A 17,574-nucleotide genomic window follows, 5' to 3' on the forward strand; every position below is an offset into this window, starting at 1 on the left:
TTTAGTTTTCAAAGTATCTGTTGAGATATCTTCAAGCTCAGAAGTTCTTTACTTAACCGTGTCCGGTCTGCCTGGAATCCCATCAAAGACATTCTTCATTTTTGTTACAGTGTTGTTTGACCTCTAGCATTTCTTTGGTGCTTGCTTAGGATTTTCATCTTTCTTCTTACATTGCCATCTGTTCTTGTATACTGTGTAGTTTATCTGTTAGAGCCCTTAGCATATTAATCAGAGTTGTTTCAAATTCCCAGTCTGATAATTGCAACATTCCTGCCATGTCTGAATTGTGCCTTTTGCCACAATGATTTGTAATTTTTTCTTGATAGCCAGACTAGGTAAAAGAAATCGCTGTAAATAGGCTGTTAGTAATGTTGTGTTAAGGTGTGGGTGAAGGGAAAGAGTTCAGTAGTCCTATTATTAGGTCTTAGTCTTTTCATGAGCTTATATCTGTGAACTTACATGTATTTCTCAACTTCCCCCATCTTCCCCCTCATGTGAGATAGGATGGCAAGAATAGCTTGGAGTCCGTTACTTCCTTTTCCCCAGTTCAGTTAGGTTCTGATAATACCCTAGTAGGTTAGGCTCTGATTAACTAGTTTCTCCTGATGGCAGGCCTTAGTGAGAAGAATGGAATGCTTTGACATATTTCAGAATGGTACCTTTTCCCTTCTTCTGCCAGAATGACAAGATTTTTTTTTCATGGTATTTACTATGGGATTGTGATTGAGATCCTGGTCAAGTTCCTGGTGATAAAACTCAATAATATTGTGGGGAATCCCCAGAATTGGATCCCCCTGATGTTTTTAACTCTCAAATTGTCAACACTGAGTCTCCAGCCATTACTCAATTACAGTTCAGGTTTTCCTACTCCAGCACTGGATCCCACCGTGGTTCCAGCTGGTAAGTCTCTGCTAAAGTAAGTTGTGACTCTTTGTACTCACCTGTCTTGGGGGCAGTGGTTTGTCTGGTCCCTCCCTACCTTTTACTGATCCAAAAAATGTTTTTTTTTTTTTTTTTTTTTTTTTTTTTTTTTTCCAGTCTTTTCAGCTCTTGCTGTCAGGATGGAGTAGGGACTTAACAACCTGCTCACATGCTGCTTTACTTTTTAATTTAAGCAAATATCTTTATTTTTAACAAAGATACTAGCTTTATGTATCTTTTGGGTAATAGAATTTGTATAGAGTAAAATCACCCATTTATGGATATAGTTAACTTTTTTTTAAAGATTTTATTTATTTACTTGACAAAGATCACAAGTAGGCAGAGAGGCAGGCAGAGAAAGTGGGGGAAGCAGGCTCCCTGCTGAGCAGGGAGCCCAAGATTCAGGGCTCAATCCCAGGACCCTGAGATTATGACCTGAGCCAAAGGCAGAGGCTTTAACCCACTGAACCACCCAGGTGCCCCTATAGTTTACTTTTAATAAAGGTATTCCGTTATATGAATATACCTCAATTTATCATATCCAATGTCTGTTGATAGGCAGTTAGGTTGTTTATTATGGCTTTTGGCTATAAGAGTAAGACATTTTTTAGCCACTACGAACACATCTTTATTACTATTGGCTGCATCATACAATAGGTGTACATTTAGCTTTATTGAAATAAAATTCACTCATAAAATTAAGTATTTTAACCATTCAGTGACGTTTAGTACATTCACAATGTACGATGTACGATCACCATCACTTTGATCTAGTTTCAAAACATTTTTATCACCCTGAAAGGAAAACTCATACCCATTAGGCAATCATTCTATATATTCTATTCCCCGAGTTCCTGGAAACCATAATTTTGCTTTCTGTCTCTATGGATTTACGTGTTCGGTTTATTTCATATAAATGGGATTATATAATATGTGACCTTTTATTTCTGACCTTTTCACATAGCTTATTTCTAAAGTTCATACACGTTGTAGCATATATCAATGCTTCATTCTTTTTTACAGCTGACTATTACATTCTAGAGATATACCACATTTTGTATACCATCAGTTTAATGGACAAATGAGTTATTTCCGTTTTTTAGCTATTGTGAATAGTATTGTTACAAACATTTGTTTACAAGTGTTTGTTTGAAAATCTGCTTTCAGTTCTTTTGGGTAAGTACCTAGTGTAATTACTGGGTGATATGGTAGTTCTACATGTGATGTATAGAGCAACTGCCAGACTATTTTCTATAGTAGGTTCTCCATTTTACATTCCCATTAGCAATATATGAGGTTTCCAATTTCTCTCTATTCTTTTTTAAAAAAAAATTTTTAAGATTTTATTTATTTGATGGAGAGATACCAAAAGGAGGGGGAGTGACAGGCAAAGGGAGAGGGAGAAGCAGGCTCCCTGATGAGCAAGGAGCCTGACACAGGGCTTGATCCCAGGACCCTGGAATCATGACCTGAGTGGGAGGCAGATGCTTAACCAACTGAGCTACCCAGGCACCAATCTATTCTTGCTTTTTAAATTATAATCACTGGGAGTGGACATCAAGTGGTATCTCATTGTTGTTTTAATTTGCATATTCTGAATGACTGATGATGTTAAATGTCTCTTTAGGTGCTTATTGATTGTATAAATATTTAGAGAAATGTCTATTCAGACCATTTGCCTGTTTTTAAATTTGGTTGTCATTTTGTTGTTGAGTTTTAAAAGTTTCTTACCTATTTCTGGATGCTTGCTCTTTATCAGGTATATAATTTCCAAATATTTTTCCCCATTTTGTGGATTGTCTTTTTATTCTCTTGATTGTGTAGTCCAAATTATTTTGGGCTTTTTTGTTTGTTTTTCTTTTTTGTTTGTTTGCTTATGGCTTTGATGTCACATATCCAAAACCATTGCCAAATCCAAGGTCATAACGATTTACATAACCCTGTGGTTTTCCTCTAAGATTTTTATACTTGTTGCTCTTACATATTAAGCATTCAGTCTGTTTTGAGTTAATTTTTGCATATAGTGCAGGGTAAGGATCCAGCTTCATTCCAGGTTACCCATTTGTCCTAGCATCATTTATTGAACAGACGGTTCTTTCCATATTGAGTAGTCATGGCACATTTGTCAAAAATTCATTGATCAAAGATGTATGGCTTTAGTTCTGTACTCTTCTTTTCATTTGATCTATATGTTTATACTCATGCCAGTGCTAACCTGTTCCAGTTTCTGTAACTGTGGCGGTCAGTGTCCAAATTGAGAAGTACAAATCACTTGCTTTTTATTTTTTGGTTTTGACTATCCGAGGTTCCTTGAAATTCATATGTGGAGGGACACTCCGCAGTTTTGTGGGTTTTTTCCCCCAGCTTTCCTTCTTTCATTTGTTTGTTGGTCTTTTTGAAACTGTATCTTGAACTCCCAAGCTCATTTTCTGAGGCCAGCATTACCCTGAAACCAAAGCCAGATAAGGACACTACAAGAAAAGAAAACTATAGGCCAATATCCCTGATGAGTATAGGTGAAAAAATTCTCAACAAGATACCCCACAAACCAAATTTAACAGCACATTAAATGATCATAATACCATATGATCCAGTAGTTCCACATTTGGATAGTAACCCAAAGAAAAGGAAAACACTTAATTCCAAAAGATACCTGCATCTCTATGTTTATTGCATTATTTAAAAGACCCATCCATGGGTCTAGAGGGTATTATGCTAAGTGAAATAAGTGAGAGAAAGGCAAATACCTTATGATTTCACTTAGATATGGGATCTAAAAAAACAAAACCAAAAAACCAAAAAACCAGAAATAGATTTTTTAAATACAAAGAACAAATACAGAGAACAATCTGATGGTTGCCAGAGCAGGGGGGTATGAGAGGGAATGGGTAAAATAGGTGTAGAGGATTAAGAGGTACAAACTTAGAATTATAAAATAAAGAAGTCATGAGGGATGAAAAGTACAGTATAGGAAATATAATCAGTGATATATGGAGAGAGTAATTTATTTTGATGAGCATTTTGTAATGTTTGTAAATGTTGAATCACTATGTTATACATGTGAAATTAATACTTTATGTCAGCTATACTTCAATTAAAAAAAAAAAACATGCACCATGATCAAGAGGAATTCATTTCAGGTGCAAGGATGGTTCAATCTATGCAAATCAGTAAATGTGTAACATCAAATTAATTGAATGAGAAATAAACATCAAATGGTCATATCAATAGATCCAGATAAAGCATTTAAGAAAATTTAACATCCTTTTATGATAAAAATTGTCAACAAATTGAGTACAGAAGGAACGTATCTCAACATATTAGAGGCCAAATATAATAACCCCACAGTTAAAATACTCACTGGTGAAAGGTTGAATGCTTTTTCTGTAAGATCAGGATTAAAACAGGAGTGCCCACTATCACCATTCCTATGTAATGTGGCTGGAATTCTTAGCCTGAGCAGTCAGGTAAGAAAAAGAAATAAAAGGCATCCAAATCAGAAAGGAGGAAGTAAAATTGTCTTAATTTGTAGATGACACAATCTTATATATTGAAAATCCTGAAAATCTCACCAAAAAATAGCCATCCAGCTGTAACAAGAAAGGAATTTGGCTTACTTCATTGTATTAGTTTTCTGTTGTTGTGTGACAAATCAGCCCAAAACTTTGTGACTTAGAACAAAAAACATTATTTCACAGTTTCTGTGGGTCAGAAATTTGGGAGCAACTTAGCTGTGTTGTCCTGGCTTAGGGTCTCCCATGAAGTTACTCTGTTAGCTAGTCATCAGTTATATGAAGGCTTAATTGGTGTTGGAGGATTTGCTTCTAAAATGGCTCATTCTTTCTAAGTAGGCCTTTCCAAGGAGCATCTTCAAAGTCTTTATATCCTGACAGCTTCCTCCATGACAGAGAGTAAGGAGGAAGTCACAGTGACTTTTATGACCCAGTCATACATTGTCCTTTCTGCGTACCTTTTTGGTAGAAGCAAGTTACTCCCTCAAGGAGAGGGAAATCAGGCTTCACCTTTTGAAATCAGGCTTCACCTTTTGTATCACTTATTGGCCAAATGGAGGTAAGTAGTGGAAGAGACTCAGAATACTTTCTGACAGTGGCTTCTTGTAACTCTTCATTAAATTGTTCATGGTGTCTCAAGGAAGGAGAAAATAGTGTGCTATTATTTAGAAGACCAAGTCTGTTGAGACTAGGGCTGTTAATTGAGACACAGATTTACATAGCATTATTTTCCTTCTTCTATAAAGTTTTATAGCGAGATAAACACGACACCAGGCGAGGTAGGCGCAAGGCAGGATTTATTAAAGGCACTCTCTGGCGAAGTTTCAGGGCTCAGGAGAAGGGGAGCCAGGAAAGTTGTGCCGGGAGGAGGTGGGCACCCTCGGGCGAGGTTCCTCAACTCTGGAAAGCAGAGTGGGGGGAAGTCACACTGGGACGGAGTTGGCGGGGGTCTTTTATCTGTTTCCTGCATAGGTATCGGGTAACCTATGGAGACGTGACCTGGGCATACATCCTTTTGGCGGGAGATTCAAGGGTGAAGGAAAGGGGGGGAGGAGGCTGGAAGACGGCGGGACCTGGTGGTCATTTCTGTTGTTCCTCCTGCACTCCTGGAGCCCGCCGACCCAACATTCTGACCATTTTGGTGTAATAGGGGTGGCGACTCAGATCTGGCTACTTCCTGCTGGCAAAGGGGCATTGTCATAGGGTCCTTCGGATGTGGGTGGGTGGGAATAGGGATGCAGGAGGAGTTGGTTGACAGTGACCCTGGAAACCTCACGGATGCGATCCTGAATAAAGCGAAGAACACAGGGGGCAATTAGTGCTAATAGGCAGAGCAGAATAAGGGGACTTAGGATTGGAAGGAGCCAGGTCATTAAGGGGGAGAGCCACCATTGAGAGGGGTTTATTCCAGGGCGAGGCCGACCACCAAGGGAGTTGCAGATTTTTGCCAGGGCACTGATAGTGGTTTTGATTATACTGGATTCATTGATATAATAGCAGCATTCTTCATTGAGGAATAAACAGGTTCTTCCCTTGTCTGCGGTGGGCAGGTCCAGGGCTCACTGGTTCTGTAGGGCTACCTGGGCTACTGAGGTAATCTGTCGTTGTAGGGATGCCAAAGACTCAGCTGAGGCCTCCACGGCTGTTCGGAGCTATTCGGATAAATCTCTGGTAGCATCTATGGAGTGAGCTAGGGCCCTGGTGCCCAGCCCAGTGAAGATGCCAAGGAGACCCCATTAACCAGGGGTCGCTGGAGGGGGTCAGTGAGGATATGCACTTCAGCTTGTGTGTAGATGGTTAGTTGGGGGACCAGGGATATTGGGATGCATAGGAGGGTGTCTGAGAACTTGGGGGTTTTCGACAGAGTGCCAAAGAAACCTCCCGGACAAAGAAACCTCCCGGAGGAGCATGAGTAGGGGAGGATGAATTAGTCAAATTGCATAAGGAAGGGTTTGGGGATGAGTAGCAGAATGGGAGTACTGGGTTTTGAGGATCAGCAAATAGGGGATGTCCTGTAGAGTGGTGGGTGCCGGAAGAGGTAAGAGTGGGAGTGGTTATTTCAAAAGGGTGTGGTAAGGGTACCGCGATAAGGGGGTTGGCCCCGAGAACTGCACAGATGAAGCAGTGGGACAGGTTGCCCATACCGGAAAGGTTGGTCAGAGTAAGGCCTTGTTGAATCATTTTGAGCCAGGAAAATGGATCAGAATCTTGAGTAGGAGAGGGGAGTAGGGCGTTTCGGATTGCTTGTTCATGGGCCTGGATGGACTGCGACTGGCTCTAGAGGTCCTGAGGATTTTTGGGAGTGTTTCTAACATAGGCCTGGTAGATGTGCAAGGAGGTCGTTGGATATGAATCAGAGGGCCATGTGTAAAGTTTGGCCTCAACTCCAGTAGCCCATCGTGGATCCCAAGGGTCCGGGATGGTGAGGTACCAAGCACTATTCCCATCAGTGGTGAAGTGATATTGGGAGCTCTGGTTTCCATAAATATCTAGTCGGGCCTTATGCATTTTGCAGTAGGTATGTGGGCAGCCCCTGTTTGTCTGGACCGAGTATATTCAGCAGTTAGGATGAGTTTGGTCATAGATGAAGCAGATGGCAGGGTTGGAGTGCCCCCGCCAAATGGAAAGGAAGGCGGGGAAGGTGAAGTTGATAGAGGCCTGGCACCCCTCTGGGCTGGCATTCGGTGGTAGCTAGTAGGCTAGACTGTGCAGTTTCCCCATGGGTCCAGTTTTCTGTCAGGTAAAAGCGCCACCTGAACTCTAGTGTGATGGATAAGTGGCTAGGGAGGGTTAGGAGGAAGGAGAGAGTGAGGAGAAGTGCCGGAAATCCACAACCGCATTGGCCCCAGGGTTTGGGAAGTCCAGCCATCCTTTGGTGGGGCTGGTTTTAGATTGGAAATGTGTACCCATGGGTGGTGTCCTAGGAGTTTTGCCACTGTGGGAGTTGTGAGATTAACAGTATGGGGGCCGATCCACCTGGGCTGTAAGGACTTTGGGTGAAGTTCTCGTAGGAGAATTTGGTCCTCAGGATTTAGGGCCTGGGGGAAGTCTCTGCCTGGCTGTCAGGGACGGGGACGGTTGAATCTGCATGAGCCCTTAGGAGGGCTCGGAAGAGGGTCAGATAGGGCAGATAGGATAGGAGGAGTGGAGGAGAGGCAGGCAGGTTGTGATTGAGTAAGAAGGGCCTGCCTTACAGGAGCTCAAAGGGGCTGAGTCCTGACGGGCTGGGAGGGGAGGTCCTAAGGCGGGTGAGTGCTAGTGGAGGAAGGGTTGGCCAAGAGAGATGGGTTTCAAGAGTGAGTTTGGTGAGTTGTTCCTTGAGGAGGCCATTGGCCCTTTCTACCTTACCAGAGGATTGGGGGTGATAGGGAATATGGAGTTTCCAGGTGATGTTGAGGCTCTCGGAGATCTGTTGTGTGATGCTGGAGATGAAGGCTGGTCCGTTGTCCGATTGTAGGGTTCGAGGGAGTCCAAACCTCGGGATGATGTGCTCAATGAGAATGGCGGCGACCACGTCTGCTGTTTCCCTAGCAGTGGGGAATGCCTCCATCCAGCCTGTGAAGGTGTCCACAAGAGTTAGTAGCTATCTAAAGGTTTTGTGTCGAGGCATGTGAGTGAAGTCAAGTTGCCAGTCCTCGCCTGGCTGATGCCCTTGGAGCTGGTGGGTGGGTCCCAGTCTGTGGAGGCTGCCCTGGGCATTGACCACAGAACAGGTTCTGCAGGCCTGGTGTACCTCCTTAATGGTCTTTTGGAGGAAGGGGTTGGTGAAAGAGAGGTTGGAGAAACTCGTATTGGGCCTTTGGATCGATGTGGAGAGACTGCTGGATGTCAGTAATGAGGGTGTGGATTAGGCTGTTCGGGAGGGCAATTTTGTCATGGACAAAATACCATCCCTTGTCACGCAACCTGCCACCTAATGTTTTGAGGGCCCAAGTCTCCTCATCAATGTATGAGGGACTGTAAGGAATGTTGAGAAACAGGAGAGGGGCTGGAAAGGAGTTTAAGGCCATCTGTCGGGCAATAGAGTCAGCCTTGTTGTTCCCCAAAGAGATGGGGTCCTTGGAGGCCTGATCGCCATAGCAGTGGACAATAGCCACCTCAGTAGTGTACTTGAGAGCCTCGAGGAATTTGGCAATAAGAGGCCCATTGACTATGGGGGTTCCCTTGGTTGTGAGAAATCCCCTTTCTCGCCAGAGGACAGAGTGAGTATGGGTAATAAGGAAAGCATATTTGGAGTCAGTATAAATAGTGACCCGTTAGCCCTCAGATAAGTGAAGGGTAAGAGCCATGAGTTCTGCCTTTTGAGAAGTAGTCCCAATAGGAAGGGGGGCCGCTTCTATAACTGCATCCAGGGTGACCACTGCATAGGCCGTGTGTCGCCTTCCATCTGGAGCTATGAGGGAGCTCCCATCCACAAACATAGTGCGATCAGGGTTAGGCAGCAGCTGGTCCGAAAGTCCTGGATGGGAGGGAGAGAGTTGAGAGCAGGAGTGGCAAGGAGTGGGGGTAGATGAAGGTGTTGGCAAAAGAGTGGCGAGATTTAGGCGAGGGGAGACAGAGTGTGACCTGGGGGTTTTCTGTGAATAGCAGGTGGTAGAGTTGGAGACCGGAAGGAGTGAGTTGTGCCAAGGATTTGTGGCTGACTAAGTCCATTAGTCAATGTGGGGAGAAGGCCGTGAGGGACTGTCCTCAGGTAAGTTTGAGGGCCTCCTTAGTAAGAGAAGCAGTTGCCGCTAGGGCCCAGAAGCAGGGCTGCCATCCCTGGGTGTTGACATCTAGTTGCTTGGAGAGTTGGTTGGGCCAGAAAGCCCATGGCCAGCCCAGACTGTTCGTCAGTGAAAAGGTGAAAAGGCTTTGAAGGGTCAGGCAAGGCCAGACTTGGTCCCGAAATGAGGTGGCTCCTGAGCTGGTAGAACAGATGTCTGATGGAGCCTGGGTCAGTTAGAGGTCCCTGGTGTGTGTCTTTGACGGCCCTGTATAAGGGCCGGGCCAGAATGGCAAAATTGGGGATCCAGTGTCTAAAAATGCCCACCAGTCCTAGAAGTGACAGTATATCATCCACGTTCTGAGGGGGTTGTAGGTTCTGTAGAAGGCAGATATGGTCTCCTGTAAGGGATTTAGAAGTGGGAGTTAGTAATATTCCCAAGTAGGTGACCAAGGGAGTGCAGAGTTGGGCCTTGGCAGGTGTCACTTGGTATCCCTTGGAGCCAAGGAAATTGAGCAGAGTGGCAATATCCTCCTGAGAGGAAGGGAGGGAGGGGCTGCAGGGGAGGAGATCATCTCCATATTGGAGGAGAGTGTTGGCCGTGAGGGTGCACTGTTGGAGATCTTTGGCCAGGGCCTGACCAAAGATGTGAGGGCTATCTCGGAAGCCCTGGGGCAGGACTGTCCAGGTTAGCTGTCCAGAAACATGCGTTTCCGGGTCCTCCCAGGTGAAGGCGAAGAGGAAATAGGAGTCCGGATGAAGGGGGATAGTAAAGAATGCGAACTTGAGATCCAGGACAGAGAAGTGGGTAGTGTGTGGAGGAACATTGGAAAGGAGAGTGTAGGGGTTGGGCACAACCAGATGGAGTGGGACTACTGCCTTGTTAATAAGTCTCAGGTCCTGTACAAGGCGATAGGCTCCTGAGGGCTTTTAAACGGGGAGGATCAGGGTTTGCATGGAGAGTTAATGGGGATAAGGAGACCCTGTTGCCAGAGGCGGTCGATGATGGGCTTAAGTCCTCCCCGGGGGTCATAGAGATAGGGAACTGTGGGCCGGATGGAAATGTAGACTTGTCCATGAGTCGTATCCTGACTGGGGTGTGGTGGGTTGCTACTATAGGCCTGGAAATGTCCCATACCTGCGGGTCTACAGAGGGGAGACAGTCAGGGATAGGGGACAAGTCAGAGGGGAGCAGAGGGAGGATGAGGTGAGAGAGGGGGAGGGAGAGAGATGAATGGTGGCCTGAAGTTTGTGGAGGATGTCCCTGCCTAGTAGGGGAACGGGGCAGGAAGGGATAAGGAGGAAGGAGTGTGAGAAGGGGAACCCATTCATGCTGCACGTAGTGGGTGAGGTGGCCTTTGGAGTGGAGGAAGTACCGTCAATTCCCATAACTGCAACTGGGGAGGGATGAGTAGGACCCGAGTAGGAAGGCAGGACAGAACAGGTAGCCTCCGTGTCCAACAGAAGGGAAATGGACGTACCTGCTAGCTGGAGTGTGACCCTGGGCTCGGTATGGGTGAGAGGAGTGTCTGAGTCTGGGCTCCGTCAGTCATCCTCCAGTCTGAGAAGTTGGAAGGCAGGACTTACCGTCTCAGGGTTTCCCCTGTGTGGAGGCACCGGGAATCCCCCGAGATTGGGGCAGTCTGATTTCCAGTGGCCCATCATGTGGCATTGAGGGCACGGCCTAGTAGGCGCTTTTGCATTGGGGCAATGACGGGCCCAGTGTCCCTCGGCTCTGCACTTAAAACAGGCTCCCGGAGGGACGCGGTTAGGTGCTCCCTTCTGTTGACCCCCGGAACCTGCCGGCCTCAGGGCTGCTACCAGGGCTTGGGTCTGCAGTTGGATCTTCTTTTGGAGTCTGGCTTAGTACTTAAGTTCTGCTGCCTCCTCTCAGGAGTTAAAGACTTTAAATGCCATTTTCACCAGATCAGAAATGGGAGTCTGAGGGCCCTCCTCCGCTTTCTTTTATTTTTTCCGAATGTCGGCAGCTGACTGAGAAACAAGTGAGTAGCTAAAACAGTCACCCCTGCCAGAGAAGCCGGGTCTAGGCGAGTGTATTGAGTCAGTGCCTCAGTAAGTCGGTTAAGGAACATGGCCGGGTTCTCATTAGGTTCCTGAATTATCTCCCTAAGTTTATCATAGTTGACTCCCTTATTAGAGGCAGCCCGCATGCCGGCGGTAAGGCACTGGATCATGCGGTCTTGGTGCATGATCTTGGCCATCTTGGCCATCTTGGTAGTCCCATTCAGGCTCCACGGTTGGGACCGCCTGAGCGCCAGCAGGCAGGGTGGCATCGGTAAGATGGACCTGATCAGAATATTCTCTGGCTTCCACTTAGGAAGTTTCAAAGTTCATACACTGGAAGGAAAACAAATGATAAAATCAATTTTAAAATATGTGAATAGTCTTCTTCTTTTTTTTTTTTTTTAAGATTTTACTTATTTATTTATTTGAGAGAGAGAGAGTGTGAGCATGAGTCGGGGGGAGGGGCAAAGGGAGAGAGAGAGCCAGGCTCCCTGCTGAGCAGAGAGCCCGCCACTCACCCAGAACTCCAGGATCACGACCTGAGCCACCCAGATGCCCTCTCTCTTTTTTTTTTTTTTCCTTTGGCTAAAGTTTTGTTTTGGAGACTGAAAGTGATCATCATTCAGGATTTAGAAAAAAGTTTTATTTCAGATCTGGGGATAGGCTAACATCAACTGATAGAAGGTATGGATTATGTACTAGTCTTTAGAACATCCAATTTGGGGGTAGCTTTTAATTTTGGTATAATTTTAAACTTAGGGAAAAGTTATGAAAATAGTATACAGAACTTCTGAATAATATTCAGCAATTGTTTGTTTTGTGACCTAAAAGCCTAAAACCACCAGAGATAAACCTGTGCAATGTGGTAAAGTTAGGTTTATTAACTCATTGTAGTGAGAGAGATTGCAGACGAGAGGAACCTCTGGGTTTCTTACCAAACAAAGGGTAAAACAGTTTCTGAAAGGATTGTAGAGAATGGTGAAATTTAGGTGAAATTTAAATGACTAGTGTTTTGATAAGGTCAGGCAAAGCCAGAGCTGTGTGTAAACTAAAGGAGTCAGCATCAGATCTGGACTACACAGTGGACCTATGGTGTTTTTTCTTGAAAACTACAAAATTAAGAGGAAGGAGAAATGTTGTGTTCAGAAAACCCATATCTATAGCTGTGTTTTTTTTTTTTTTTTTTTGGAAATTGAAATTTCTTCTCTGTATCATTAATCATTTAGGTCCTCTTAACAAAAATAGGATATATCAGAAAGTTTCCTCATGTCCTTTTGCAGCCATTTCCCTGACTGAAAGACAAGCACTGTTTTGATATTTTCATGGTAGATTAATTTTGCCAGCCTCAGAATATCATATGAATGGAATAATATAAATATGAATGGTATGTAGTACTTTTATTCAGCATCATATCTTTGAGGTTCATTTGTGTTTTTTTTTTTTTTTTTTTTTGCATCTTACAGCACTTACCTTTTTATTGCTAAGTAGTACTTTTTAAAAAGATTTTAATTTATTTGGGGTAGAGAGCATGAGCATGGGGTGGGTGGGGGTGGGGGCAGAGGGAGAAGAAACAGACTTCCCGTGGAGCAGCAGCCTTGATGTGGAGCTAAATCCTAGGACCCTGACATCATGACCTGAACTAAAGGCAAATGTCTAACAGACTGAGCCACCCAGGTGGCTAAGTAGTATTGTATTTTATCAGTAAACTGCAATTTGTTTATCCATTTTCTTAGTGGTAAACTAGTGGTTTTCAGCTTTAGAGTATCGTGTAGAAAGCTATGAACATTCTTGCATAAGGTTTCTATCTATGTTTTTATTTTTCTTGTAAAAGTAACTAGATGTGAAATTCCTGCATCAAAGACTAGTGTATTGGGTATATGTTTAATCTTTAAGAAAGTGCCAGAACTTGCACTCTTAAATTTCCACCAACAATTTATGTGAGTTTCTCAGTTGATTCATATCCTTTCCAATCTTTGGTGTTGATAGTCTTCTTAATCTTATCCATTATTGTGGGAATGAGGGTATGAAGTGGTCTGTCATAGTGGTTTTAATCTTTTTTTTTTTTTTTTTTTTTTTTTTTTAAGATTTTATTTTTAAGCAATCTCTACATCCAACGTTGGGGCTCAAACTTACAGCCCTGAAATCAAGAGTTCAGTGCTCTACCGGCTGAGCCAGCCAGCAGTGCCTTGGTTTTAATCTTTATTATCCTAATTACAAATGATGTTGAGCGTCTTTTCATGTGTTAACCATTCACATTATCTTCTTCATGAAGTGTCCGTTCATGTCTTTAGCCCATTTTTTTTTATTGGATTGTTTGCTTTGTATTTGTTGAGTTGTAGGAGTTCTTTATATATTCTAGGTACAAGTCTTTGTCAGATACATCTTTACAAATGCTTTCTCCCAGTCTGTGGCATACTTATTTACTTTCTTAGTCATATCTTTTAATGAATGGAAGCTTTTAATTTTTTTTTTAAAGAGTTCATTTATTTGCCAGAAAAAGAGAGAGCACAGCAGGGAGAACAGCAGGCAGAAAGAGAAGCAGGCTCCATGCGGGACTCAACCCCAGGACCCTAGGAGGTCCTGACCTGAGTCAAAGGCAGACCAACTGAGCCACCAGGCATCCCGGAAGCTTTTAATTTTTAAGTAGTGTAGTTTATTACTTCTTCTGTTAAAACTTTTGTAGCTGTAGCTTACACAGGTCTATGATCCATTTGAAATTATTTTTTCAGGGGTGCCTGGGTAGCTCAGTTGGTTGGGCAACTGCCTTCGGCTCAGGTCATGATCCTGGAGTCCCAGGATCAAGTCTCGCATCGGGCTCCCTGCTTGGCAGGGAGTCTACTTCTACTTCTGGATTTCTCCCTCTTGTGCACGCTCTCTCTCTCTCTCCCTCATATAAATAAATAAAAGTATTTTTAAAAAAATTAGTATTTTCATGGTGCCAAGTATGGATCAAGGTTCATTTGTTCATTTATTTTCCATATGGATATCCAGTTTTTCCATCACTATTTGTTGACAGCGCCAAATCCTAACCACTAGATCACCAGGGAGGTTCCATCACTATTTGTTGAAAAGGCTTTTCTTTTCCCCATTGATTGCTTTGTTACCTTTGTTAAAAATTGAATAAGTGGAGAAAGATCTATTTCTGGACTTTCTATTTCTGTTCCATTGGTCTATGTGGAATTGTGTATATTAATACACTTTTGAAAAACTATATAAAGTGCTTTTTAGGTATTGGCATACATAGGAACAATCTTGCCCATACATGTTTTGCTAGCATTGGAGATCTTTCTTGTGATCAGCTTATAGCCAATGACATTTGGAGGCTTTTCAGCATGGTCCTCTACATACTTCTATGATATTTGTGTGTGTGTGTGTGTGTGTGTGTGTGTGTGACATAAGATTGATGTTCACTTTTAATTCTTTTATATTTATTTGTAATTAGGAGAAAGCTGTTGTTTTAGTGCAGAATTCTGAGACTAGTAATAACAAAAAATTTAGACACCTTTTTTCCTAAAGTAACATAATTATCTGATATGTTACAAAGATCTAGATAGAACTTCATCCCACTATCCACCAACAGATGCCTTGGGTCCTTGCGGTGGGAAGGGGAACAGGAAGAGATGTAGCCACATAGAAAATGTAGTGTAGAACATTGCTTGTCATATCAATATCTCTGGAATATGTATCAGTCATATTAAAAAATTTATTAGCACTGGGGCGCCTGGGTGGCTTAGTGGGTTAAAACCTCTGCCTTCTGCTCAGGTCATGATCTCAGGGTCCTGGGATTGAACCCCACATCGGGCTCTCTGCTTGGCGGGGAGCCTGCTTCCTCCTCTCTCTCTGCCTGCCTCTCTGCCTGCTTGTGATCTCTGTCTGTCAAATAAATAAATAAAATCTTTTTAAAAAAATGTATTAGCACTGTGCTGAATGATACAGGAATATTACCCTCAAGGGATTGCCAGTGTAGCTGAAGAATTAAAAGAATTGAAATAAACATAATACAAAGTAATATGTGGTTAATGTTTGCTTTAAGGTCATTAAGAGAATTTAAGATATCTTTATTGAAGTTGTCTGTATTGTGGACCTCAATCATTATTCTGAGTTACAACGAAGCTTAAAGTAAAAAACAGTTGCAATTTGGGGGAAGGTAAGGAATTATAAACTGGAGAGAGTGGCTCTCAGATGTAAATCTTTGTTATTGGATATTGATTAAACATTACTTATAAATTAAAATTTTTATGTTTAGGTGAACTACAGTTATGTTTATGGAATTTTCCTCAATACTTATGTTTGAATAGATTTTTATAGAGAATTCATCAGAGGTTGAATTATAGAGGCTGGACTCTAGGAAATAAGCTAAGGGTTGCTGGAGGGGAAGTGGGTAGGGGGAAGTAGATGATTGGGTGATGGGAATTAAATTAAGGAGGGCACTTGTTGTAATGAACACTGGGTATTATATGCAACCAATGAATCACTAAATTCTACCTCTGAAGCAATAGAAATAATATAACTGGGGGAAAAAAGGAAGTTGAATTATAAAGAACTCCTAATAAAAGAGGCATTTTATTTTTGTATTTATTGTATTTCATCAGTTTTAAGATGGACCCCTATCTACATACATCTTTTAGAATGTTTTAAAATGCCTGGATGGCTCAGTCAGTTAAGGGTCGGCCTTCAGCTTGGGTTGTGAACCCGAGGTCCTGGGATTGAGTTCCATATCTGGCTTCTTGCTCGGCGGGGCATCTGCTTCTCTCTCTGCCTGATGCTCCCCCTGCTTGTGATCTCTCTGTCTCCGACAAATAAATAAATAAACATCTTTAAAAACAATTAAAATAAAATCAGGTTGTGGTCCTACTTTGGCCAGTGAGGCAGTCTGCAGTCATTGTAGGAACATGTATAAATATCAAAAGTGTTGTCATATGCCTGTAGAGTAAAAGCCGTGCTTCTTAAAGCAAAACAAAACAAAACAAAACAAAAAAACCTCTAGAAAACACTTTTTAAAAAAATATATTATTTATTTGAGAGGGAGTAAGTGAAAGAGAGAGGACGAATTGGTAGAGGGATGGGAAGAGAGAGAAAGAAGAGGACTCCCTGCTAAGCAGAGAGCCTGATGGGGGGACTCAATCCCAGGACCCTCATAACCTCAGCCAGCAGATGTTTAACCAACTGAGCCACCCAGGTGCCCCTAGAAAACACTAAAATACTACTTTAGTATTGCATGAATGGTTGTGGGGAGGAGTTGGGAAAGATAGGCTGAACCTACTTAATTGCAAAGCTTAATTACTGTGGGGCTCTTTAGTTGTTTTATGGATCTTTTTTTTTTTTTTTTTAAGACTTTATTTATTTATTTGACAGACAGAGATCACAAATAGGCAGAGAGGCAGGCAGAGAGAGACAGGGGGAAGTAAGCTCCCTGCTGAGCAGAGAGCCCCATGCGGGACTAGATCCCGGGCCCTGAGATCATGACCTGAGCCGAAGGCAGAGGCTTTAACCCACTGAGCTACCCAGGCACTCCTGTTTAATGGATTCTTTTAAGAACTACCAATCTCGTTGGCACATATGATTTTTTGTAAGGACGATCCAGGGACTACCAAAGGCTTGGAGACAAAATGATCCAAATTTGGACTGTGCCCTTTTTTTTTTTTTAAGATTTTATTTATTTGACAGATCACAAGTAGGCAGAGAGGCAGGCAGAGAGAGAGGAGGAAGCAGGCTCCCCACAGAGCAGAGAGCCCGATGCGGGGCTGGATCCCAGGACGCTGGGATCATGACCTGAGCCGAAGGCAGAGGCTTTAACCCACTGAGCCACCCAGGCGCCCTGGACTATGACTTTTTAAAAACACAAAAGTAATATGAGAAAATCAGTATTTAAACCCAAAACAGTTCTTACAATGAGTATGAAATATAAATTCCAAAGTGTAAAAAAGCATTGATGGAATTTGATAGTAATTTTTGTAGGGGGGTTTTGTCCTTTCTTTGCCATTTAATATTCTGTGTTATTTGTTGTGGTCTTATTATTTTCATGTGAAGTGGCATAGTCACTCATTTATGGGTTAGTCTTTTCCCATTTAATGAGCTCTGACTCTGGACAGATATTTAACTTCTCTGAGCATCAGTGTGAAAACTAAAATGAGATTACATTTATTTACATAGTAGCATTATTAAGTTTATTCTTTTCTACTTAAATTCCAAGAGCTTACACATACATTGTCTACTTGAATCTCATAGCATTTTAAGTAGGCTGTTTATATATTTTTGGTAAAGTGAAACTTTGATGTTAAAGATAATGTTCTTCTGATCTTTTCAAACTAGAGAACAGTTAGAAAAAGGTACGTTTCAGTAATGGATATGAGTAACTTTATTAAATAGTAGGGAGTGAGGAGACAGGCAGATCACTGTCTTTCAGTATGC

General features: G+C 42.7%; 1 protein-coding gene across 2 annotated transcripts in view; it reads left to right on the forward strand.

Annotated features, from left to right (window-relative positions):
• G2E3 (G2/M-phase specific E3 ubiquitin protein ligase) overlaps positions 1-17,574 on the forward strand; it is a 69,936-nt gene that overhangs the window by 8,464 nt on the left and 43,898 nt on the right. The window lies entirely within an intron of this gene.

The sequence above is a fragment of the Mustela lutreola genome, chromosome 7, assembly GCF_030435805.1.
Source record: "Mustela lutreola isolate mMusLut2 chromosome 7, mMusLut2.pri, whole genome shotgun sequence".
NCBI lineage: Eukaryota > Metazoa > Chordata > Mammalia > Carnivora > Mustelidae > Mustela > Mustela lutreola.